The sequence below is a fragment of the Leptodactylus fuscus genome, unplaced genomic scaffold, assembly GCF_031893055.1.
Source record: "Leptodactylus fuscus isolate aLepFus1 unplaced genomic scaffold, aLepFus1.hap2 HAP2_SCAFFOLD_378, whole genome shotgun sequence".
In the NCBI taxonomy this organism is placed as follows: Eukaryota; Metazoa; Chordata; class Amphibia; order Anura; family Leptodactylidae; genus Leptodactylus; species Leptodactylus fuscus.
In genome coordinates, this window is record NW_027440401.1 from 44,171 (window position 1) to 68,479 (window position 24,309).

The window sequence follows — 24,309 nt, forward strand, 5'->3', positions numbered from 1 at the left end:
ATCTGTAGAAGCGCCAATCTTGTCACCAAAGATCCAGTAGCCAAAGGAAGGCTTGAAGTCTTTCTTGAAAAATCCATGCAATCCAGTGTGATGAGATGGCACGGGAATCCACCATCATCTGCAGAAGTTTCCTTTTCTTTTTGGCAGAAAGTCTCAGGGCGTGCAAACGGCCAAACTTTTACAGATCCCAAGAGTCGACCCATCTGTCCCAAGACTGCTGTATCTTTGCCGCCACCTTTTTTTCCCAGATGTCGCCTCCTTTTGAGAAAAAAAGGTCAATGACTAAATCCAATGCAATTTGCTATTAACCGCTGCCACATGTGTGTTTTTTCCTTCACCCTTCCATTTCAGTGGTGCAATGAAATAGATCATTCCTTTCCGGTCGGTCGCGGAAACCTCATCTTTGGCTGGAGCGCAATCGGCACGGCGGTCAGCTTTTTCCTCGTTAGTATAGTGGTGAGTATCCCCGCCTGTCACGCGGGAGACCGGGGTTCGATTCCCCGACGGGGAGTGCTTCCTCTTTTTCTCTCCTCAGCCTTGCTTTCTCTGGAACTCTTTCCCAGGATCCTCTTCATCGTTGCCACTTTGACCTAGCCCATCCATGGCAGTACAGCTTCCTGTTTGACACCAAAAAAGCATTTCGGGCTTCCTAGCATCTCGCACACGTCACCTCGACAATGCCGGGCTATCTTTCCCTTCATTTCGCCTTCCAAACACAGCTTGGTCCCCAGGAATGACACGCCACACCCACTTTTCCTTTGGGGAAAAGAAGGTTAATTTTGTCCAACTTCAGTTTCCTTTCCATGGACTTCGCCATTCAAATGACTCAAGATATCATCTGTAGAAGCGACAATCTTGTCACCAAAGATCCAGTAGCCAAAGGAAGGCTTGAAGTCTTTCTTGAAAAATCCATGCAATCCAGTGTGATGAGATGGCACGGGAATCCACCATCATCTGCAGAAGTTTCCTTTTCTTTTTGGCAGAAAGTCTCAGGGCGTGCAAACGGCCAAACTTTTACAGATCCCAAGAGTCGACCCATCTGTCCCAAGACTGCTGTATCTTTGCCGCCACCTTTTTTTCCCAGATGTCGCCTCCTTTTGAGAAAAAAAGGTCAATGACTAAATCCAATGCAATTTGCTATTAACCGCTGCCACATGTGTGTTTTTTCCTTCACCCTTCCATTTCAGTGGCGCAATGAAATAGATCATTCCTTTCCGGTCGGTCGCGGAAACCTCATCTTTGGCTGGAGCGCAATCGGCACGGCGGTCAGCTTTTTCCTCGTTAGTATAGTGGTGAGTATCCCCGCCTGTCACGCGGGAGACCGGGGTTCGATTCCCCGACAGGGAGTGCTTCCTCTTTTTCTCTCCTCAGCCTTGCTTTCTCTGGAACTCTTTCCCAGGATCCTCTTCATCGTTGCCACTTTGACCTAGCCCATCCATGGCAGTACAGCTTCCTGTTTGACACCAAAAAAGCATTTCGGGCTTCCTAGCATCTCGCACATGTCACCTCGACAATGCCGGGCTATCTTTCCCTTCATTTCGCCTTCCAAACACAGCTTGGTCCCCAGGAATGACACGCCACACCCACTTTTCCTTTGGGGAAAACAAGGTTAATTTTGTCCAACTTCAGTTTCCTTTCCATGGACTTCGCCATTCAAATGACTCAAGATATCATCTGTAGAAGCGCCAATCTTGTCACCAAAGATCCAGTAGCCAAAGGAAGGCTTGAAGTCTTTCTTGAAAAATCCATGCAATCCAGTGTGATGAGATGGCACGGGAATCCACCATCATCTGCAGAAGTTTCCTTTTCTTTTTGGCAGAAAGTCTCAGGGCGTGCAAACGGCGAAACTTTTACAGATCCCAAGAGTCGACCCATCTGTCCCAAGACTGCCGTATCTTTGCCGCCACCTTTTTTTCCCAGATGTCGCCTCCTTTTGAGAAAAAAAGGTCAATGACTAAATCCAATGCAATTTGCTATTAACCGCTGCCACATGTGTGTTTTTTCCTTCACCCTTCCATTTCAGTGGCACAATGAAATAGATCATTCCTTTCCGGTCGGTCGCGGAAACCTCATCTTCGGCTGGAGCGCAATCGGCGTGGCGGTCAGCTTCTTCCTCGTTAGTATAGTGGTGAGTATCCCCACCTGTCACGCGGGAGACCGGGTTTCGATTCCCCGACGGGGAGTGCTTCCTCTTTTTCTCTCCTCAGCCTTGCTTTCTCTGGACCTCTTTCCCAGGATCCTCTTCATCGTTGCCACTTTGACCTAGCCCATCCATGGCAGTACAGCTTCCTGTTTGACACCAAAAAAGCATTTCGGGCTTCCTAGCATCTCGCACATGTCACCTCGACAATGCCGGGCTATCTTTCCCTTCATTTCGCCTTTACAAACACAGCTTGGTCCCCAGGAATGACACGCCACACCCACTTTTCCTTTGGGGAAAAGAAGGTTAATTTTGTCCAACTTCAGTTTCCTTTCCATGGACTTCGCCATTCAAATGACTCAAGATATCATCTGTAGAAGCGCCAATCTTGTCACCAAAGATCCAGTAGCCAAAGGAAGGCTTGAAGTCTTTCTTGAAAAATCCATGCAATCCAGTGTGATGAGATGGCGCGGGAATCCACCATCATCTGCAGAAGTTTCCTTTTCTTTTTGGCAGAAAGTCTCAGGGCGTGCAAACGGCCAAACTTCTACAGATCCCAAGAGTCGACCCATCTGTCCCAAGACTGCCGTATCTTTGCCGCCACCTTTTTTTCCCAGATGTCGCCTCCTTTTGAGAAAAAAAGGTCAATGACTAAATCCAATGCAACTTGCTATTAACCGCTGCCACATGTGTGTTTTTTCCTTCACCCTTCCATTTCAGTGGCGCAATGAAATAGATCATTCCTTTCCGGTCGGTCGCGGAAACCTCATCTTCGGCTGGAGCGCAATCGGCACGGCGGTCAGCTTCTTCCTCGTTAGTATAGTGGTGAGTATCCCCGCCTGTCACGCGGGAGACCGGGGTTCGATTCCCCGACGGGGAGTGCTTCCTCTTTTTCTCTCCTCAGCCTTGCTTTCTCTGGAACTCTTTCCCAGGATCCTCTTCATCGTTGCCACTTTGACCTAGCCCATCCATGGCAGTACAGCTTCCTGTTTGACACCAAAAAAGCATTTCGGGCTTCCCAGCATCTCGCACATGTCACCTCGACAATGCCGGGCTATCTTTCCCTTCATTTCGCCTTCCAAATACAGCTTGGTCCCTAGGAATGACACGCCACACCCACATTTCCTTTGGGGAAAAGAAGGTTAATATTGTCCAACTTCAGTTTCCTTTCCAAGGACTACGCCATTCAAATGACTTAAGATATCATCTGTAAAAGCGCCAATCTTGTCACCAAAGATCCAGTAGCCAAAGGAAGGCTTTAAGTCTTTCTTGAAAAATCCATGCAATCCAGTGTGATGAGATGGCACGGGAATCCACCATCATCTGCAGAAGTTTCCTTTTCTTTTTGGCAGAAAGTCTCAGGGCGTGCAAACGGCCAAACTTCTACAGATCCCAAGAGTCGACCCATCTGTCCCAAGACTGCCGTATCTTTGCCGCCACCTTTTTTTCCCAGATGTCGCCTCCTTTTGAGAAAAAAAGGTCAATGACTAAATCCAATGCAATTTGCTATTAACCGCTGCCACATGTGTGTTTTTTCCTTCACCCTTCCATTTCAGTGGCGCAATGAAATAGATCATTCCTTTCCGGTCGGTCGCGGAAACCTCATCTTCGGCTGGAGCGCAATCGGCGCGGCGGTCACCTTCTTCCTCGTTAGTATAGTGGTGAGTATCCCCGCCTGTCACGCGGGAGACCGGGGTTCCATTCCCCGACGGGGAGTGCTTCCTCTTTTTCTCTCCTCAGCCTTGCTTTCTCTGGAACTCTTTCCCAGGATCCTCTTCATCATTGCCACTTTGACCTAGCCCATCCATGGCAGTACAGCTTCCTGTTTGACACCAAAAAAGCATTTCGGGCTTCCTAGCATCTCGCACATGTCACCTCGACAATGCCGGGCTATCTTTCCCTTCATTTCGCCTTCCAAACACAGCTTGGTCCCCAGGAATGACACGCCACACCCACTTTTCCTTTGGGGAAAAGAAGGTTAATTTTGTCCAACTTCAGTTTCCTTTCCATGGACTTCGCCATTCAAATGACTCAAGATATCATCTGTAGAAGCGCCAATCTTGTCACCAAAGATCCAGTAGCCAAAGGAAGGCTTGAAGTCTTTCTTGAAAAATCCATGCAATCCAGTGTGATGAGATGGCACGGGAATCCACCATCATCTGCAGAAATTTCCTTTTCTTTTTGGCAGAAAGTCTCAGGGCGTGCAAACGGCGAAACTTTTACAGATCCCAAGAGTCGACCCATCTGTCCCAAGACTGCCGTATCTTTGCCGCCACCTTTTTTTCCCAGATGTCGCCTCCTTTTGAGAAAAAAAGGTCAATGACTAAATCCAATGCAATTTGCTATTAACCGCTGCCACATGTGTGTTTTTTCCTTCACCCTTCCATTTCAGTGGCGCAATGAAATAGATCATTCCTTTCCGGTCGGTCGCGGAAACCTCATCTTCGGCTGGAGCGCAATCTGCGTGGCAGTCAGCTTCTTCCTCGTTAGTATAGTGGTGAGTATCCCCACCTGTCACGCGGGAGACCGGGTTTCGATTCCCCGACGGGGAGTGCTTCCTCTTTTTCTCTCCTCAGCCTTGCTTTCTCTGGAACTCTTTCCCAGGATCCTCTTCATCGTTGCCACTTTGACCTAGCCCATCCATGGCAGTACAGCTTCCTGTTTGACACCAAAAAAGCATTTCGGGCTTCCTAGCATCTCGCACATGTCACCTCGACAATGCCGGGCTATCTTTCCCTTCATTTCGCCTTTACAAACACAGCTTGGTCCCCAGGAATGACACGCCACACCCACTTTTCCTTTGGGGAAAAGAAGGTTAATTTTGTCCAACTTCAGTTTCCTTTCCATGGACTTCGCCATTCAAATGACTCAAGATATCATCTGTAGAAGCGCCAATCTTGTCACCAAAGATCCAGTAGCCAAAGGAAGGCTTGAAGTCTTTCTTGAAAAATCCATGCAATCCAGTGTGATGAGATGGCGCGGGAATCCACCATCATATGCAGAAGTTTCCTTTTCTTTTTGGCAGAAAGTCTCAGGGCGTGCAAACGGCCAAACTTCTACAGATCCCAAGAGTCGACCCATCTGTCCCAAGACTGCCGTATCTTTGCCGCCACCTTTTTTTCCCAGATGTCGCCTCCTTTTGAGAAAAAAAGGTCAATGACTAAATCCAATGCAATTTGCTATTAACCGCTGCCACATGTGTGTTTTTTCCTTCACCCTTCCATTTCAGTGGCGCAATGAAATAGATCATTCCTTTCCGGTCGGTCGCGGAAACCTCATCTTCGGCTGGAGCGCAATCGGCGTGGCGGTCAGCTTCTTCCTTGTTAGTAAAGTGGTGAGTATCCCCGCCTGTCACGCGGGAGACCGGGTTTCGATTCCCCGACGGGGAGTGCTTCCTCTTTTTCTCTCCTCAGCCTTGCTTTCTCTGGAACTCTTTCCCAGGATCCTCTTCATCGTTGCCACTTTGACCTAGCCCATCCATGGCAGTACAGCTTCCTGTTTGACACCAAAAAAGCATTTTGGGCTTCCTAGCATCTCGCACATGTCACCTCGACAATGCCGGGCTATCTTTCCCTTCATTTCGCCTTCCAAACACAGCTTGGTCCCTAGGAATGACACGCCACACCCACTTTTCCTTTGGGGAAAAGAAGGTTAATTTTGTCCAACTTCAGTTTCCTTTCCATGGACTACGCCATTCAAATGACTTAAGATATCATCTGTAGAAGCGCCAATCTTGTCACCAAAGATCCAGTAGCCAAAGGAAGGCTTTAAGTCTTTCTTGAAAAATCCATGCAATCCAGTGTGATGAGATGGCACGGGAATCCACCATCATCTGCAGAAGTTTCCTTTTCTTTTTGGCAGAAAGTCTCAGGGCGTGCAAACGGCCAAACTTCTACAGATCCCAAGAGTCGACCCATCTGTCCCAAGACTGCCGTATCTTTGCCGCCACCTTTTTTTCCCAGATGTCGCCTCCTTTTGAGAAAAAAAGGTCAATGACTAAATCCAATGCAATTTGCTATTAACCGCTGCCACATGTGTGTTTTTCCTTCACCCTTCCATTTCAGTGGCGCAATGAAATAGATCATTCCTTTCCGGTCGGTCGCGGAAACCTCATCTTCGGCTGGAGCGCAATCGGCGCGGCGGTCACCTTCTTCCTCGTTAGTATAGTGGTGAGTATCCCCGCCTGTCACGCGGGAGACCGGGGTTCGATTCCCCGACGGGGAGTGCTTCCTCTTTTTCTCTCCTCAGCCTTGCTTTCTCTGGAACTCTTTCCCAGGATCCTCTTCATCGTTGCCACTTTGACTAGCCCATCCATGGCAGTACAGCTTCCTGTTTGACACCAAAAAAGCATTTCGGGCTTCCTAGCATCTCGCACATGTCACCTCGACAATGCCGGGCTATCTTTCCCTTCATTTCGCCTTCCAAACACAGCTTGGTCCCCAGGAATGACACGCCACACCCACTTTTCCTTTGGGGAAAAGAAGGTTAATTTTGTCCAACTTCAGTTTCCTTTCCATGGACTTCGCCATTCAAATGACTCAAGATATCATCTGTAGAAGCGCCAATCTTGTCACCAAAGATCCAGTAGCCAAAGGAAGGCTTGAAGTCTTTCTTGAAAAATCCATGCAATCCAGTGTGATGAGATGGCACGGGAATCCACCATCATCTGCAGAAGTTTCCTTTTCTTTTTGGCAGAAAGTCTCAGGGCGTGCAAACGGCGAAACTTTTACAGATCCCAAGAGTCGACCCATCTGTCCCAAGACTGCCGTATCTTTGCCGCCACCTTTTTTTCCCAGATGTCGCCTCCTTTTGAGAAAAAAAGGTCAATGACTAAATCCAATGCAATTTGCTATTAACCGCTGCCACATGTGTGTTTTTTCCTTCACCCTTCCATTTCAGTGGCGCAATGAAATAGATCATTCCTTTCCGGTCGGTCGCGGAAACCTCATCTTTGGCTGGAGCGCAATCGGCACGGCGGTCAGCTTTTTCCTCGTTAGTATAGTGTGAGTATCCCCGCCTGTCACGCGGGAGACCGGGGTTCGATTCCCCGACGGGGAATGCTTCCTCTTTTTCTCTCCTCAGCCTTGCTTTCTCTGGAACTCTTTCCCAGGATCCTCTTCATCGTTGCCACTTTGACCTAGCCCATCCATGGCAGTACAGCTTCCTGTTTGACACCAAAAAAGCATTTCGGGCTTCCTAGCATCTCGCACATGTCACCTCGACAATGCCGGGCTATCTTTCCCTTCATTTCGCCTTCCAAACACAGCTTGGTCCCTAGGAATGACACGCCACACCCACTTTTCCTTTGGGGAAAAGAAGGTTAATTTTGTCCAACTTCAGTTTCCTTTCCATGGACTTCGCCATTCAAATGACTCAAGATATCATCTGTAGAAGCGCCAATCTTGTCACCAAAGATCCAGTAGCCAAAGGAAGGCTTGAAGTCTTTCTTGAAAAATCCATGCAATCCAGTGTGATGAGATGGCACGGGAATCCACCATCATCTGCAGAAGTTTCCTTTTCTTTTTGGCAGAAAGTCTCAGGGCGTGCAAACGGCGAAACTTTTACAGATCCCAAGAGTCGACCCATCTGTCCCAAGACTGCCGTATCTTTGCCGCCACCTTTTTTTCCCAGATGTCGCCTCCTTTTGAGAAAAAAAGGTCAATGACTAAATCCAATGCAATTTGCTATTAACCGCTGCCACATGTGTGTTTTTTCCTTCACCCTTCCATTTCAGTGGCGCAATGAAATAGATCATTCCTTTCCGGTCGGTCGCGGAAACCTCATCTTCGGCTGGAGCGCAATCGGCGTGGCGGTCAGCTTCTTCCTCGTTAGTATAGTGGTGAGTATCCCCGCCTGTCACGCGGGAGACCGGGTTTCGATTCCCCGACGGGGAGTGCTTCCTCTTTTTCTCTCCTCAGCCTTGCTTTCTCTGGAACTCTTTCCCAGGATCCTCTTCATCGTTGCCACTTTGACCTAGCCCATCCATGGCAGTACAGCTTCCTGTTTGACACCAAAAAAGCATTTCGGGCTTCCTAACATCTCGCACATGTCACCTCGACAATGCCGGGCTATCTTTCCCTTCATTTCGCCTTTACAAACACAGCTTGGTCCCCAGGAATGACACGCCACACCCACTTTTCCTTTGGGGAAAAGAAGGTTAATTTTGTCCAACTTCAGTTTCCTTTCCATGGACTTCGCCATTCAAATGACTCAAGATATCATCTGTAGAAGCGCCAATCTTGTCACCAAAGATCCAGTAGCCAAAGGAAGGCTTGAAGTCTTTCTTGAAAAATCCATGCAATCCAGTGTGATGAGATGGCGCGGGAATCCACCATCATCTGCAGAAGTTTCCTTTTCTTTTTGGCAGAAAGTCTCAGGGCGTGCAAACGGCCAAACTTCTACAGATCCCAAGAGTCGACCCATCTGTCCCAAGACTGCCGTATCTTTGCCGCCACCTTTTTTTCCCAGATGTCGCCTCCTTTTGAGAAAAAAAGGTCAATGATTAAATCCAATGCAACTTGCTATTAACCGCTGCCACATGTGTGTTTTTTCCTTCACCCTTCCATTTCAGTGGCGCAATGAAATAGATCATTCCTTTCCGGTCGGTCGCGGAAACCTCATCTTCGGCTGGAGCGCAATCGGCACGGTGGTCAGCTTCTTCCTCGTTAGTATAGTGGTGAGTATCCCCGCCTGTCACGCGGGAGACCGGGGTTCGATTCCCCAACGGGGAGTGCTTCCTCTTTTTCTCTCCTCAGCCTTGCTTTCTCTGGAACTCTTTCCCAGGATCCTCTTCATCGTTGCCACTTTGACCTAGCCCATCCATGGCAGTATAGCTTCCTGTTTGACACCAAAAAAGCATTTTGGGCTTCCTAGCATCTCGCACATGTCACCTCGACAATGCCGGGCTATCTTTCCCTTCATTTCGCCTTCCAAACACAGCTTGGTCCCTAGGAATGACACGCCACACCCACTTTTCCTTTGGGGAAAAGAAGGTTAATTTTGTCCAACTTCAGTTTCCTTTCCATGGACTACGCCATTCAAATGACTTAAGATATCATCTGTAGAAGCGCCAATCTTGTCACCAAAGATCCAATAGCCAAAGGAAGGCTTTAAGTCTTTCTTGAAAAATCCATGCAATCCAGTGTGATGAGATGGCACGGGAATCCACCATCATCTGCAGAAGTTTCCTTTTCTTTTTGGCAGAAAGTCTCGGGGCGTGCAAACGGCCAAACTTCTACAGATCCCAAGAGTCGACCCATCTGTCCCAAGACTGCCGTATCTTTGCCGCCACCTTTTTTTCCCAGATGTCGCCTCCTTTTGAGAAAAAAAGGTCAATGACTAAATCCAATGCAATTTGCTATTAACCGCTGCCACATGTGTGTTTTTTCCTTCACCCTTCCATTTCAGTGGCGCAATGAAATAGATCATTCCTTTCCGGTCGGTCGCGGAAACCTCATCTTCGGCTGGAGCGCAATCGGCGCGGCGGTCACCTTCTTCCTCGTTAGTATAGTGGTGAGTATCCCCGCCTGTCACGCGGGAGACCGGGGTTCGATTCCCCGACGGGGAGTGCTTCCTCTTTTTCTCTCCTCAGCCTTGCTTTCTCTGGAACTCTTTCCCAGGATCCTCTTCATCGTTGCCACTTTGACCTAGCCCATCCATGGCAGTACAGCTTCCTGTTTGACACCAAAAAAGCATTTCGGGCTTCCTAGCATCTCGCACATGTCACCTCGACAATGCCGGGCTATCTTTCCCTTCATTTCGCCTTCCAAACACAGCTTGGTCCCCAGGAATGACACGCCACACCCACTTTTCCTTTGGGGAAAAGAAGGTTAATTTTGTCCAACTTCAGTTTCCTTTCCATGGACTTCGCCATTCAAATGACTCAAGATATCATCTGTAGAAGCGCCAATCTTGTCACCAAAGATCCAGTAGCCAAAGGAAGGCTTGAAGTCTTTCTTGAAAAATCCATGCAATCCAGTGTGATGAGATGGCACGGGAATCCACCATCATCTGCAGAAGTTTCCTTTTCTTTTTGGCAGAAAGTCTCAGGGCGTGCAAACGGCCAAACTTCTACAGATCCCAAGAGTCGACCCATCTGTCCCAAGACTGCCGTATCTTTGCCGCCACCTTTTTTTCCCAGATGTCGCCTCCTTTTGAGAAAAAAAGGTCAATGACTAAATCCAATGCAATTTGCTATTAACCGCTGCCACATGTGTGTTTTTTCCTTCACCCTTCCATTTCAGTGGCGCAATGAAATAGATCATTCCTTTCCGGTCGGTCGCGGAAACCTCATCTTTGGCTGGAGCGCAATCGGCATGGCGGTCAGCTTTTTCCTCGTTAGTATAGTGGTGAGTATCCCCGCCTGTCACGCGGGAGACCGGGGTTCGATTCCCCGACGGGGAGTGCTTCCTCTTTTTCTCTCCTCAGCCTTGCTTTCTCTGGAACTCTTTCCCAGGATCCTCTTCATCGTTGCCACTTTGACCTAGCCCATCCATGGCAGTACAGCTTCCTGTTTGACACCAAAAAAGCATTTCGGGCTTCCTAGCATCTCGCACATGTCACCTCGACAATGCCGGGCTATCTTTCCCTTCATTTCGCCTTCCAAACACAGCTTGGTCCCCAGGAATGACACGCCACACCCACTTTTCCTTTGGGGAAAAGAAGGTTAATTTTGTCCAACTTCAGTTTCCTTTCCATGGACTTCGCCATTCAAATGACTCAAGATATCATCTGTAGAAGCGCCAATCTTGTCATCAAAGATCCAGTAGCCAAAGGAAGGCTTGAAGTCTTTCTTGAAAAATCCATGCAATCCAGTGTGATGAGATGGCACGGGAATCCACCATCATCTGCAGAAGTTTCCTTTTCTTTTTGGCAGAAAGTCTCAGGGCGTGCAAACGGCCAAACTTCTACAGATCCCAAGAGTCGACCCATCTGTCCCAAGACTGCCGTATCTTTGCCGCCACCTTTTTTTCCCAGATGTCGCCTCCTTTTGAGAAAAAAAGGTCAATGACTAAATCCAATGCAATTTGCTATTAACCGCTGCCACATGTGTGTTTTTTCCTTCACCCTTCCATTTCAGTGGCGCAATGAAATAGACCATTCCTTTCCGGTCGGTCGCGGAAACCTCATCTTTGGCTGGAGCGCAATCGGCACGGCGGTCAGCTTTTTCCTCGTTAGTATAGTGGTGAGTATCCCCGCCTGTCACGCGGGAGACCGGGGTTCGATTCCCCGACGGGGAGTGCTTCCTCTTTTTCTCTCCTCAGCCTTGCTTTCTCTGGAACTCTTTCCCAGGATCCTCTTCATCGTTGCCACTTTGACCTAGCCCATCCATGGCAGTACAGCTTCCTGTTTGACACCAAAAAAGCATTTCGGGCTTCCTAGCATCTCGCACATGTCACCTCGACAATGCCGGGCTATCTTTCCCTTCATTTCGCCTTCCAAACACAGCTTGGTCCCCAGGAATGACACGCCACACCCACTTTTCCTTTGGGGAAAAGAAGGTTAATTTTGTCCAACTTCAGTTTCCTTTCCATGGACTTCGCCATTCAAATGACTCAAGATATCATCTGTAGAAGCGCCAATCTTGTCACCAAAGATCCAGTAGCCAAAGGAAGGCTTGAAGTCTTTCTTGAAAAATCCATGCAATCCAGTGTGATGAGATGGCACGGGAATCCACCATCATCTGCAGAAGTTTCCTTTTCTTTTTGGCAGAAAGTCTCAGGGCGTGCAAACGGCCAAACTTTTACAGATCCCAAGAGTCGACCCATCTGTCCCAAGACTGCCGTATCTTTGCCGCCACCTTTTTTTCCCAGATGTCGCCTCCTTTTGAGAAAAAAAGGTCAATGACTAAATCCAATGCAATTTGCTATTAACCGCTGCCACATGTGTGTTTTTTCCTTCACCCTTCCATTTCAGTGGCGCAATGAAATAGATCATTCCTTTCCGGTCGGTCGCGGAAACCTCATCTTCGGCTGGAGCGCAATCGGCGTGGCGGTCAGCTTCTTCCTCGTTAGTATAGTGGTGAGTATCCCCGCCTGTCACGCGGGAGACCGGGTTTCGATTCCCCGACGGGGAGTGCTTCCTCTTTTTCTCTCCTCAGCCTTGCTTTCTCGTGAACTCTTTCCCAGGATCCTCTTCATCGTTGCCACTTTGACCTAGCCCATCCATGGCAGTACAGCTTCCTGTTTGACACCAAAAAAGCATTTCGGGCTTCCTAGCATCTCGCACATGTCACCTCGACAATGCCGGGCTATCTTTCCCTTCATTTCGCCTTCCAAACACAGCTTGGTCCCCAGGAATGACACGCCACACCCACTTTTCCTTTGGGGAAAAGAAGGTTAATTTTGTCCAACTTCAGTTTCCTTTCCATGGACTTCGCCATTCAAATGACTCAAGATATCATCTGTAGAAGCGCCAATCTTGTCACCAAAGATCCAGTAGCCAAAGGAAGGCTTTAAGTCTTTCTTGAAAAATCCATGCAATCCAGTGTGATGAGATGGCACGGGAATCCACCATCATCTGCAGAAGTTTCCTTTTCTTTTTGGCAGAAAGTCTCAGGGCGTGCAAACGGCCAAACTTCTACAGATCCCAAGAGTCGACCCATCTGTCCCAAGACTGCCGTATCTTTGCCGCCACCTTTTTTTCCCAGATGTCGCCTCCTTTTGAGAAAAAAAGGTCAATGACTAAATCCAATGCAATTTGCTATTAACCGCTGCCACATGTGTGTTTTTTCCTTCACCCTTCCATTTCAGTGGCGCAATGAAATAGATCATTCCTTTCCGGTCGGTCGCGGAAACCTCATCTTCGGCTGGAGCGCAATCGGCGCGGCAGTCACCTTCTTCCTCGTTAGTATAGTGGTGAGTATCCCCGCCTGTCACGCGGGAGACCGGGGTTCGATTCCCCGACGGGGAGTGCTTCCTCTTTTTCTCTCCTCAGCCTTGCTTTCTCTGGAACTCTTTCCCAGGATCCTCTTCATCGTTGCCACTTTGACTAGCCCATCCATGGCAGTACAGCTTCCTGTTTGACACCAAAAAAGCATTTCGGGCTTCCTAGCATCTCGCACATGTCACCTCGACAATGCCGGGCTATCTTTCCCTTCATTTCGCCTTCCAAACACAGCTTGGTCCCCAGGAATGACACGCCACACCCACTTTTCCTTTGGGGAAAAGAAGGTTAATTTTGTCCAACTTCAGTTTCCTTTCCATGGACTTCGCCATTCAAATGACTCAAGATATCATCTGTAGAAGCGCCAATCTTGTCACCAAAGATCCAGTAGCCAAAGGAAGGCTTGAAGTCTTTCTTGAAAAATCCATGCAATCCAGTGTGATGAGATGGCACGGGAATCCACCATCATCTGCAGAAGTTTCCTTTTCTTTTTGGCAGAAAGTCTCAGGGCGTGCAAACGGCCAAACTTCTACAGATCCCAAGAGTCGACCCATCTGTCCCAAGACTGCCGTATCTTTGCCGCCACCTTTTTTTCCCAGATGTCGCCTCCTTTTGAGAAAAAAAGGTCAATGACTAAATCCAATGCAATTTGCTATTAACCGCTGCCACATGTGTGTTTTTTCCTTCACCCTTCCATTTCAGTGGCGCAATGAAATAGATCATTCCTTTCCGGTCGGTCGCGGAAACCTCATCTTTGGCTGGAGCGCAATCGGCACGGCGGTCAGCTTTTTCCTCGTTAGTATAGTGTGAGTATCCCCGCCTGTCACGCGGGAGACCGGGGTTCGATTCCCCGACGGGGAATGCTTCCTCTTTTTCTCTCCTCAGCCTTGCTTTCTCTGGAACTCTTTCCCAGGATCCTCTTCATCGTTGCCACTTTGACCTAGCCCATCCATGGCAGTACAGCTTCCTGTTTGACACCAAAAAAGCATTTCGGGCTTCCTAGCATCTCGCACATGTCACCTCGACAATGCCGGGCTATCTTTCCCTTCATTTCGCCTTCCAAACACAGCTTGGTCCCCAGGAATGACACGCCACACCCACTTTTCCTTTGGGGAAAAGAAGGTTAATTTTGTCCAACTTCAGTTTCCTTTCCATGGACTTCGCCATTCAAATGACTCAAGATATCATCTGTAGAAGCGCCAATCTTGTCACCAAAGATCCAGTAGCCAAAGGAAGGCTTGAAGTCTTTCTTGAAAAATCCATGCAATCCAGTGTGATGAGATGGCACGGGAATCCACCATCATCTGCAGAAGTTTCCTTTTCTTTTTGGCAGAAAGTCTCAGGGCGTGCAAACGGCGAAACTTTTACAGATCCCAAGAGTCGACCCATCTGTCCCAAGACTGCCGTATCTTTGCCGCCACCTTTTTTTCCCAGATGTCGCCTCCTTTTGAGAAAAAAAGGTCAATGACTAAATCCAATGCAATTTGCTATTAACCGCTGCCACATGTGTGTTTTTTCCTTCACCCTTCCATTTCAGTGGCGCAATGAAATAGATCATTCCTTTCCGGTCGGTCGCGGAAACCTCATCTTTGGCTGGAGCGCAATCGGCACGGCGGTCAGCTTTTTCCTCGTTAGTATAGTGGTGAGTATCCCCGCCTGTCACGCGGGAGACCGGGGTTCGATTCCCCGACGGGGAGTGCTTCCTCTTTTTCTCTCCTCAGCCTTGCTTTCTCTGGAACTCTTTCCCAGGATCCTCTTCATCGTTGCCACTTTGACCTAGCCCATCCATGGCAGTACAGCTTCCTGTTTGACACCAAAAAAGCATTTCGGGCTTCCTAGCATCTCGCACATGTCACCTCGACAATGCCGGGCTATCTTTCCCTTCATTTCGCCTTTACAAACACAGCTTGGTCCCCAGGAATGACACGCCACACCCACTTTTCCTTTGGGGAAAAGAAGGTTAATTTTGTCCAACTTCAGTTTCCTTTCCATGGACTTCGCCATTCAAATGACTCAAGATATCATCTGTAGAAGCGCCAATCTTGTCACCAAAGATCCAGTAGCCAAAGGAAGGCTTGAAGTCTTTCTTGAAAAATCCATGCAATCCAGTGTGATGAGATGGCGCGGGAATCCACCATCATCTGCAGAAGTTTCCTTTTCTTTTTGGCAGAAAGTCTCAGGGCGTGCAAACGGCCAAACTTCTACAGATCCCAAGAGTCGACCCATCTGTCCCAAGACTGCCGTATCTTTGCCGCCACCTTTTTTTCCCAGATGTCGCCTCCTTTTGAGAAAAAAAGGTCAATGATTAAATCCAATGCAACTTGCTATTAACCGCTGCCACATGTGTGTTTTTTCCTTCACCCTTCCATTTCAGTGGCGCAATGAAATAGATCATTCCTTTCCGGTCGGTCGCGGAAACCTCATCTTCGGCTGGAGCGCAATCGGCACGGTGGTCAGCTTCTTCCTCGTTAGTATAGTGGTGAGTATCCCCGCCTGTCACGCGGGAGACCGGGGTTCGATTCCCCAACGGGGAGTGCTTCCTCTTTTTCTCTCCTCAGCCTTGCTTTCTCTGGAACTCTTTCCCAGGATCCTCTTCATCGTTGCCACTTTGACCTAGCCCATCCATGGCAGTATAGCTTCCTGTTTGACACCAAAAAAGCATTTTGGGCTTCCTAGCATCTCGCACATGTCACCTCGACAATGCCGGGCTATCTTTCCCTTCATTTCGCCTTCCAAACACAGCTTGGTCCCTAGGAATGACACGCCACACCCACTTTTCCTTTGGGGAAAAGAAGGTTAATTTTGTCCAACTTCAGTTTCCTTTCCATGGACTACGCCATTCAAATGACTTAAGATATCATCTGTAGAAGCGCCAATCTTGTCACCAAAGATCCAGTAGCCAAAGGAAGGCTTTAAGTCTTTCTTGAAAAATCCATGCAATCCAGTGTGATGAGATGGCACGGGAATCCACCATCATCTGCAGAAGTTTCCTTTTCTTTTTGGCAGAAAGTCTCGGGGCGTGCAAACGGCCAAACTTCTACAGATCCCAAGAGTCGACCCATCTGTCCCAAGACTGCCGTATCTTTGCCGCCACCTTTTTTTCCCAGATGTCGCCTCCTTTTGAGAAAAAAAGGTCAATGACTAAATCCAATGCAATTTGCTATTAACCGCTGCCACATGTGTGTTTTTTCCTTCACCCTTCCATTTCAGTGGCGCAATGAAATAGATCATTCCTTTCCGGTCGGTCGCGGAAACCTCATCTTCGGCTGGAGCGCAATCGGCGCGGCGGTCACCTTCTTCCTCGTTAGTATAGTGGTGAGTATCCCCGCCTGTCACGCGGGAGACCGGGGTTCGATTCCCCGACGGGGAGTGCTTCCTCTTTTTCTCTCCTCAGCCTTGCTTTCTCTGGAACTCTTTCCCAGGATCCTCTTCATCGTTGCCACTTTGACCTAGCCCATCCATGGCAGTACAGCTTCCTGTTTGACACCAAAAAAGCATTTCGGGCTTCCTAGCATCTCGCACATGTCACCTCGACAATGCCGGGCTATCTTTCCCTTCATTTCGCCTTCCAAACACAGCTTGGTCCCCAGGAATGACACGCCACACCCACTTTTCCTTTGGGGAAAAGAAGGTTAATTTTGTCCAACTTCAGTTTCCTTTCCATGGACTTCGCCATTCAAATGACTCAAGATATCATCTGTAGAAGCGCCAATCTTGTCACCAAAGATCCAGTAGCCAAAGGAAGGCTTGAAGTCTTTCTTGAAAAATCCATGCAATCCAGTGTGATGAGATGGCACGGGAATCCACCATCATCTGCAGAAGTTTCCTTTTCTTTTTGGCAGAAAGTCTCAGGGCGTGCAAACGGCCAAACTTCTACAGATCCCAAGAGTCGACCCATCTGTCCCAAGACTGCCGTATCTTTGCCGCCACCTTTTTTTCCCAGATGTCGCCTCCTTTTGAGAAAAAAAGGTCAATGACTAAATCCAATGCAATTTGCTATTAACCGCTGCCACATGTGTGTTTTTTCCTTCACCCTTCCATTTCAGTGGCGCAATGAAATAGATCATTCCTTTCCGGTCGGTCGCGGAAACCTCATCTTTGGCTGGAGCGCAATCGGCATGGCGGTCAGCTTTTTCCTCGTTAGTATAGTGGTGAGTATCCCCGCCTGTCACGCGGGAGACCGGGGTTCGATTCCCCGACGGGGAGTGCTTCCTCTTTTTCTCTCCTCAGCCTTGCTTTCTCTGGAACTCTTTCCCAGGATCCTCTTCATCGTTGCCACTTTGACCTAGCCCATCCATGGCAGTACAGCTTCCTGTTTGACACCAAAAAAGCATTTCGGGCTTCCTAGCATCTCGCACATGTCACCTCGACAATGCCGGGCTATCTTTCCCTTCATTTCGCCTTCCAAACACAGCTTGGTCCCCAGGAATGACACGCCACACCCACTTTTCCTTTGGGGAAAAGAAGGTTAATTTTGTCCAACTTCAGTTTCCTTTCCATGGACTTCGCCATTCAAATGACTCAAGATATCATCTGTAGAAGCGCCAATCTTGTCATCAAAGATCCAGTAGCCAAAGGAAGGCTTGAAGTCTTTCTTGAAAAATCCATGCAATCCAGTGTGATGAGATGGCACGGGAATCCACCATCATCTGCAGAAGTTTCCTTTTCTTTTTGGCAGAAAGTCTCAGGGCGTGCAAACGGCCAAACTTCTACAGATCCCAAGAGTCGACCCATCTGTCCCAAGACTGCCGTATCTTTGCCGCCACCTTTTTTTCCCAGATGTCGCCTCCTTTTGAGAAAAAAAGGTCAATGACTAAATCCAATGCAATTTGCTATTAACCGCTGCCACATGTGTGTTTTTTCCTTCACCCTTCCATTTCAGTGGCGCAATGAAATAGACCATTCCTTTCCGGTCGGTCGCGGAAACCTCATCTTTGGCTGGAGCGCAATCGGCACGGCGGTCAGCTTTTTCCTCGTTAGTATAGTGGTGAGTATCCCCGCCTGTCACGCGGGAGACCGGGGTTCGATTCCCCGACGGGGAGTGCTTCCTCTTTTTCTCTCCTCAGCCTTGCTTTCTCTGGAACTCTTTCCCAGGATCCTCTTCATCGTTGCCACTTTGACCTAGCCCATCCATGGCAGTACAGCTTCCTGTTTGACACCAAAAAAGCATTTCGGGCTTCCTAGCATCTCGCACATGTCACCTCGACAATGCCGGGCTATCTTTCCCTTCATTTCGCCTTCCAAACACAGCTTGGTCCCCAGGAATGACACGCCACACCCACTTTTCCTTTGGGGAAAAGAAGGTTAATTTTGTCCAACTTCAGTTTCCTTTCCATGGACTTCGCCATTCAAATGACTCAAGATATCATCTGTAGAAGCGCCAATCTTGTCACCAAAGATCCAGTAGCCAAAGGAAGGCTTGAAGTCTTTCTTGAAAAATCCATGCAATCCAGTGTGATGAGATGGCACGGGAATCCACCATCATCTGCAGAAGTTTCCTTTTCTTTTTGGCAGAAAGTCTCAGGGCGTGCAAACGGCCAAACTTTTACAGATCCCAAGAGTCGACCCATCTGTCCCAAGACTGCCGTATCTTTGCCGCCACCTTTTTTTCCCAGATGTCGCCTCCTTTTGAGAAAAAAAGGTCAATGACTAAATCCAATGCAATTTGCTATTAACCGCTGCCACATGTGTGTTTTTTCCTTCACCCTTCCATTTCAGTGGCGCAATGAAATAGATCATTCCTTTCCGGTCGGTCGCGGAAACCTCATCTTCGGCTGGAGCGCAATCGGCGTGGCGGTCAGCTTCTTCCTCGTTAGTATAGTGGTGAGTATCCCCGCCTGTCACGCGTGAGACCGGGTTTCGATTCCCCGACGGGGAGTGCTTCCTCTTTTTCTCTCCTCAGCCTTGCTTTCTCTGGAACTCTTTCCCAGGATCCTCTTCATCGTTGCCACTTTGACCTAGCCCATCCATGGCAGTACAGCTTCCTGTTTGACACCAAAAAAGCATTTCGGGCTTCCTAGCATCTCGCACATGTCACCTCGACAATGCCGGGCTATCTTTCCCTTCATTTCGCCTTCCAAACACAGCTTGGTCCCCAGGAATGACACGCCACACCCACTTTTCCTTTGGGGAAAAGAAGGTTAATTTTGTCCAACTTCAGTTTCCTTTCCATGGACTTCGCCATTCAAATGACTCAAGATATCATCTGTAGAAGCGCCAATCTTGTCACCAAAGATCCAGTAGCCAAAGGAAGGCTTTAAGTCTTTCTTGAAAAATCCATGCAATCCAGTGTGATGAGATGGCACGGGAATCCACCATCATCTGCAGAAGTTTCCTTTTCTTTTTGGCAGAAAGTCTCAGGGCGTGCAAACGGCCAAACTTCTACAGATCCCAAGAGTCGACCCATCTGTCCCAAGACTGCCGTATCTTTGCCGCCACCTTTTTTTCCCAGATGTCGCCTCCTTTTGAGAAAAAAAGGTCAATGACTAAATCCAATGCAATTTGCTATTAACCGCTGCCACATGTGTGTTTTTTCCTTCACCCTTCCATTTCAGTGGCGCAATGAAATAGATCATTCCTTTCCGGTCGGTCGCGGAAACCTCATCTTCGGCTGGAGCGCAATCGGCGCGGCAGTCACCTTCTTCCTCGTTAGTATAGTGGTGAGTATCCCCGCCTGTCACGCGGGAGACCGGGGTTCGATTCCCCGACGGGGAGTGCTTCCTCTTTTTCTCTCCTCAGCCTTGCTTTCTCTGGAACTCTTTCCCAGGATCCTCTTCATCGTTGCCACTTTGACTAGCCCATCCATGGCAGTACAGCTTCCTGTTTGACACCAAAAAAGCATTTCGGGCTTCCTAGCATCTCGCACATGTCACCTCGACAATGCCGGGCTATCTTTCCCTTCATTTCGCCTTCCAAACACAGCTTGGTCCCCAGGAATGACACGCCACACCCACTTTTCCTTTGGGGAAAAGAAGGTTAATTTTGTCCAACTTCAGTTTCCTTTCCATGGACTTCGCCATTCAAATGACTCAAGATATCATCTGTAGAAGCGCCAATCTTGTCACCAAAGATCCAGTAGCCAAAGGAAGGCTTGAAGTCTTTCTTGAAAAATCCATGCAATCCAGTGTGATGAGATGGCACGGGAATCCACCATCATCTGCAGAAGTTTCCTTTTCTTTTTGGCAGAAAGTCTCAGGGCGTGCAAACGGCCAAACTTCTACAGATCCCAAGAGTCGACCCATCTGTCCCAAGACTGCCGTATCTTTGCCGCCACCTTTTTTTCCCAGATGTCGCCTCCTTTTGAGAAAAAAAGGTCAATGACTAAATCCAATGCAATTTGCTATTAACCGCTGCCACATGTGTGTTTTTTCCTTCACCCTTCCATTTCAGTGGCGCAATGAAATAGATCATTCCTTTCCGGTCGGTCGCGGAAACCTCATCTTTGGCTGGAGCGCAATCGGCATGGCGGTCAGCTTTTTCCTCGTTAGTATAGTGGTGAGTATCCCCGCCTGTCACGCGGGAGACCGGGGTTCGATTCCCCGACGGGGAGTGCTTCCTCTTTTTCTCTCCTCAGCCTTGCTTTCTCTGGAACTCTTTCCCAGGATCCTCTTCATCGTTGCCACTTTGACCTAGCCCATCCATGGCAGTACAGCTTCCTGTTTGACACCAAAAAAGCATTTCGGGCTTCCTAGCATCTCGCACATGTCACCTCGACAATGCCGGGCTATCTTTCCCTTCATTTCGCCTTCCAAACACAGCTTGGTCCCCAGGAATGACACGCCACACCCACTTCCTTTGGGGAAAAGAAGGTTAATTTTGTCCAACTTCAGTTTCCTTTCCATGGACTTCGCCATTCAAATGACTCAAGATATCATCTGTAGAAGCGCCAATCTTGTCACCAAAGATCCAGTAGCCAAAGGAAGGCTTGAAGTCTTTCTTGAAAAATCCATGCAATCCAGTGTGATGAGATGGCACGGGAATCCACCATCATCTGCAGAAGTTTCCTTTTCTTTTTGGCAGAAAGTCTCAGGGCGTGCAAACGGCCAAACTTCTACAGATCCCAAGAGTCGACCCATCTGTCCCAAGACTGCCGTATCTTTGCCGCCACCTTTTTTTCCCAGATGTCGCCTCCTTTTGAGAAAAAAAGGTCAATGACTAAATCCAATGCAATTTGCTATTAACCGCTGCCACATGTGTGTTTTTTCCTTCACCCTTCCATTTCAGTGGCGCAATGAAATAGATCATTCCTTTCCGGTCGGTCGCGGAAACCTCATCTTTGGCTGGAGCGCAATCGGCACGGCGGTCAGCTTTTTCCTCGTTAGTATAGTGGTGAGTATCCCCGCCTGTCACGCGGGAGACCGGGGTTCGATTCCCCGAAGGGGAGTGCTTCCTCTTTTTCTCTCCTCAGCCTTGCTTTCTCTGGAACTCTTTCCCAGGATCCTCTTCATCGTTGCCACTTTGACCTAGCCCATCCATGGCAGTACAGCTTCCTGTTTGACACCAAAAAAGCATTTCGGGCTTCCTAGCATCTCGCACATGTCACCTCGACAATGCCGGGCTATCTTTCCCTTCATTTCGCCTTCCAAACACAGCTTGGTCCCCAGGAATGACACGCCACACCCACTTTTCCTTTGGGGAAAAGAAGGTTAATTTTGTCCAACTTCAGTTTCCTTTCCATGGACTTCGCCATTCAAATGACTCAAGATATCATCTGTAGAAGCGCCAATCTTGTCACCAAAGATCCAGTAGCCAAAGGAAGGCTTGAAGTCTTTCTTGAAAAATCCATGCAATCCAGTGTGATGAGATGGCACGGGAATCTACCATCATCTGCAGAAGTTTCCTTTTCTTTTTGGCAGAAAGTCTCAGGGCGTGCAAACGGCGAAACTTTTACAGATCCCAAGAGTCGACCCATCTGTCCCAAGACTGCCGTATCTTTGCCGCCACCTTTTTTTCCCAGATGTCGCCTCCTTTTGAGAAAAAAAGGTCAATGACTAAATCCAATGCAATTTGCTATTAACCGCTGCCACATGTGTGTTTTTTCCTTCACCCTTCCATTTCAGTGGCGCAATGAAATAGATCATTCCTTTCCGGTCGGTTGCGGAAACCTCATCTTCGGCTGGAGCGCAATCGGCGTGGCGGTCAGCTTCTTCCTCGTTAGTATAGTGGTGAGTATCCCCACCTGTCACGCGGGAGACCGGGTTTCGATTCCCCGACGGGGAGTGCTTCCTCTTTTTCTCTCCTCAGCCTTGCTTTCTCTGGAACTCTTTCCCAGGATCCTCTTCATCGTTGCCACTTTGACCTAGTCCATCCATGGCAGTACAGCTTCCTGTTTGACACCAAAAAAGCATTTCGGGCTTCCTAGCATCTCGCACATGTCACCTCGACAATGCCGGGCTATCTTTCCCTTCATTTCGCCTTCCAAACACAGCTTGGTCCCTAGGAATGACACGCCACACCCACTTTTCCTTTGGGGAAAAGAAGGTTAATTTTGTCCAACTTCAGTTTCCTTTCCATGGACTTCGCCATTCAAATGACTCAAGATATCATCTGTAGAAGCGCCAATCTTGTCACCAAAGATCCAGTAGCCAAAGGAAGGCTTGAAGTCTTTCTTGAAAAATCCATGCAATCCAGTGTGATGAGATGGCACGGGAATCCACCATCATCTGCAGAAGTTTCCTTTTCTTTTTGGCAGAAAGTCTCAGGGCGTGCAAACGGCGAAACTTTTACAGATCCCAAGAGTCGACCCATCTGTCCCAAGACTGCCGTATCTTTGCCGCCACCTTTTTTTCCCAGATGTCGCCTCCTTTTGAGAAAAAAAGGTCAATGACTAAATCCAATGCAATTTGCTATTAACCGCTGCCACATGTGTGTTTTTTCCTTCACCCTTCCATTTCAGTGGCGCAATGAAATAGATCATTCCTTTCCGGTCGGTCGCGGAAACCTCATCTTTGGCTGGAGCGCAATCGGCACGGCGGTCAGCTTTTTCCTCGTTAGTATAGTGGTGAGTATCCCCGCCTGTCACGCGGGAGACCGGGGTTCGATTCCCCGACGGGGAATGCTTCCTCTTTTTCTCTCCTCAGCCTTGCTTTCTCTGGAACTCTTTCCCAGGATCCTCTTCATCGTTGCCACTTTGACCTAGCCCATCCATGGCAGTACAGCTTCCTGTTTGACACCAAAAAAGCATTTCGGGCTTCCTAGCATCTCGCACATGTCACCTCGACAATGCCGGGCTATCTTTCCCTTCATTTCGCCTTCCAAACACAGCTTGGTCCCCAGGAATGACACGCCACACCCACTTTTCCTTTGGGGAAAAGAAGGTTAATTTTGTCCAACTTCAGTTTCCTTTCCATGGACTTCGCCATTCAAATGACTCAAGATATCATCTGTAGAAGCGCCAATCTTGTCACCAAAGATCCAGTAGCCAAAGGAAGGCTTGAAGTCTTTCTTGAAAAATCCATGCAATCCAGTGTGATGAGATGGCACGGGAATCCACCATCATCTGCAGAAGTTTCCTTTTCTTTTTGGCAGAAAGTCTCAGGGCGTGCAAACGGCGAAACTTTTACAGATCCCAAGAGTCGACCCATCTGTCCCAAGACTGCCGTATCTTTGCCGCCACCTTTTTTTCCCAGATGTCGCCTCCTTTTGAGAAAAAAAGGTCAATGACTAAATCCAATGCAATTTGCTATTAACCGCTGCCACATGTGTGTTTTTTCCTTCACCCTTCCATTTCAGTGGCGCAATGAAATAGATCATTCCTTTCCGGTCGGTCGCGGAAACCTCATCTTCGGCTGGAGCGCAATCGGCGTGGCGGTCAGCTTCTTCCTCGTTAGTATAGTGGTGAGTATCCCCACCTGTCACGCGGGAGACCGGGGTTCGATTCCCCGACGGGGAGTGCTTCCTCTTTTTCTCTCCTCAGCCTTGCTTTCTCTGGAACTCTTTCCCAGGATCCTCTTCATCGTTGCCACTTTGACCTAGCCCATCCATGGCAGTACAGCTTCCTGTTTGACACCAAAAAAGCATTTCGGGCTTCCTAGCATCTCGCACATGTCACCTCGACAATGCCGGGCTATCTTTCCCTTCATTTCGCCTTTACAAACACAGCTTGGTCCCCAGGAATGACACGCCACACCCACTTTTCCTTTGGGGAAAAGAAGGTTAATTTTGTCCAACTTCAGTTTCCTTTCCATGGACTTCGCCATTCAAATGACTCAAGATATCATCTGTAGAAGCGCCAATCTTGTCACCAAAGATCCAGTAGCCAAAGGAAGGCTTGAAGTCTTTCTTGA

General features: G+C 48.5%; 14 non-coding genes across 14 annotated transcripts; all 14 read left to right on the top strand.

Moving 5' to 3' along the window:
* The first annotated feature begins 439 nt into the window (after positions 1 to 439).
* Positions 440 to 511, top strand: TRNAD-GUC (transfer RNA aspartic acid (anticodon GUC)). The gene has a single exon. It is a non-coding gene; the product is annotated as a tRNA-Asp (tRNA).
* Positions 512 to 2,948: 2,437 nt separating this feature from the next.
* TRNAD-GUC (transfer RNA aspartic acid (anticodon GUC)) lies at positions 2,949 to 3,020 on the top strand. The gene has a single exon. It is a non-coding gene; the product is annotated as a tRNA-Asp (tRNA).
* A 3,272-nt stretch (positions 3,021 to 6,292) lies between these two features.
* On the top strand, positions 6,293 to 6,364 carry TRNAD-GUC (transfer RNA aspartic acid (anticodon GUC)). The gene has a single exon. It is a non-coding gene; the product is annotated as a tRNA-Asp (tRNA).
* A 3,271-nt stretch (positions 6,365 to 9,635) lies between these two features.
* TRNAD-GUC (transfer RNA aspartic acid (anticodon GUC)) lies at positions 9,636 to 9,707 on the top strand. Its single transcript has one exon. It is a non-coding gene; the product is annotated as a tRNA-Asp (tRNA).
* Positions 9,708 to 10,471: 764 nt separating this feature from the next.
* Positions 10,472 to 10,543, top strand: TRNAD-GUC (transfer RNA aspartic acid (anticodon GUC)). Its single transcript has one exon. It is a non-coding gene; the product is annotated as a tRNA-Asp (tRNA).
* A 764-nt stretch (positions 10,544 to 11,307) lies between these two features.
* On the top strand, positions 11,308 to 11,379 carry TRNAD-GUC (transfer RNA aspartic acid (anticodon GUC)). Its single transcript has one exon. It is a non-coding gene; the product is annotated as a tRNA-Asp (tRNA).
* A 1,600-nt stretch (positions 11,380 to 12,979) lies between these two features.
* Positions 12,980 to 13,051, top strand: TRNAD-GUC (transfer RNA aspartic acid (anticodon GUC)). Its single transcript has one exon. It is a non-coding gene; the product is annotated as a tRNA-Asp (tRNA).
* A 1,598-nt stretch (positions 13,052 to 14,649) lies between these two features.
* TRNAD-GUC (transfer RNA aspartic acid (anticodon GUC)) lies at positions 14,650 to 14,721 on the top strand. Its single transcript has one exon. It is a non-coding gene; the product is annotated as a tRNA-Asp (tRNA).
* Positions 14,722 to 16,322: 1,601 nt separating this feature from the next.
* Positions 16,323 to 16,394, top strand: TRNAD-GUC (transfer RNA aspartic acid (anticodon GUC)). Its single transcript has one exon. It is a non-coding gene; the product is annotated as a tRNA-Asp (tRNA).
* A 764-nt stretch (positions 16,395 to 17,158) lies between these two features.
* TRNAD-GUC (transfer RNA aspartic acid (anticodon GUC)) lies at positions 17,159 to 17,230 on the top strand. The gene has a single exon. It is a non-coding gene; the product is annotated as a tRNA-Asp (tRNA).
* A 764-nt stretch (positions 17,231 to 17,994) lies between these two features.
* TRNAD-GUC (transfer RNA aspartic acid (anticodon GUC)) lies at positions 17,995 to 18,066 on the top strand. Its single transcript has one exon. It is a non-coding gene; the product is annotated as a tRNA-Asp (tRNA).
* A 1,600-nt stretch (positions 18,067 to 19,666) lies between these two features.
* Positions 19,667 to 19,738, top strand: TRNAD-GUC (transfer RNA aspartic acid (anticodon GUC)). The gene has a single exon. It is a non-coding gene; the product is annotated as a tRNA-Asp (tRNA).
* Positions 19,739 to 20,501: 763 nt separating this feature from the next.
* On the top strand, positions 20,502 to 20,573 carry TRNAD-GUC (transfer RNA aspartic acid (anticodon GUC)). Its single transcript has one exon. It is a non-coding gene; the product is annotated as a tRNA-Asp (tRNA).
* Positions 20,574 to 23,007: 2,434 nt separating this feature from the next.
* TRNAD-GUC (transfer RNA aspartic acid (anticodon GUC)) lies at positions 23,008 to 23,079 on the top strand. The gene has a single exon. It is a non-coding gene; the product is annotated as a tRNA-Asp (tRNA).
* The last annotated feature ends 1,230 nt before the right edge of the window (positions 23,080 to 24,309 follow it).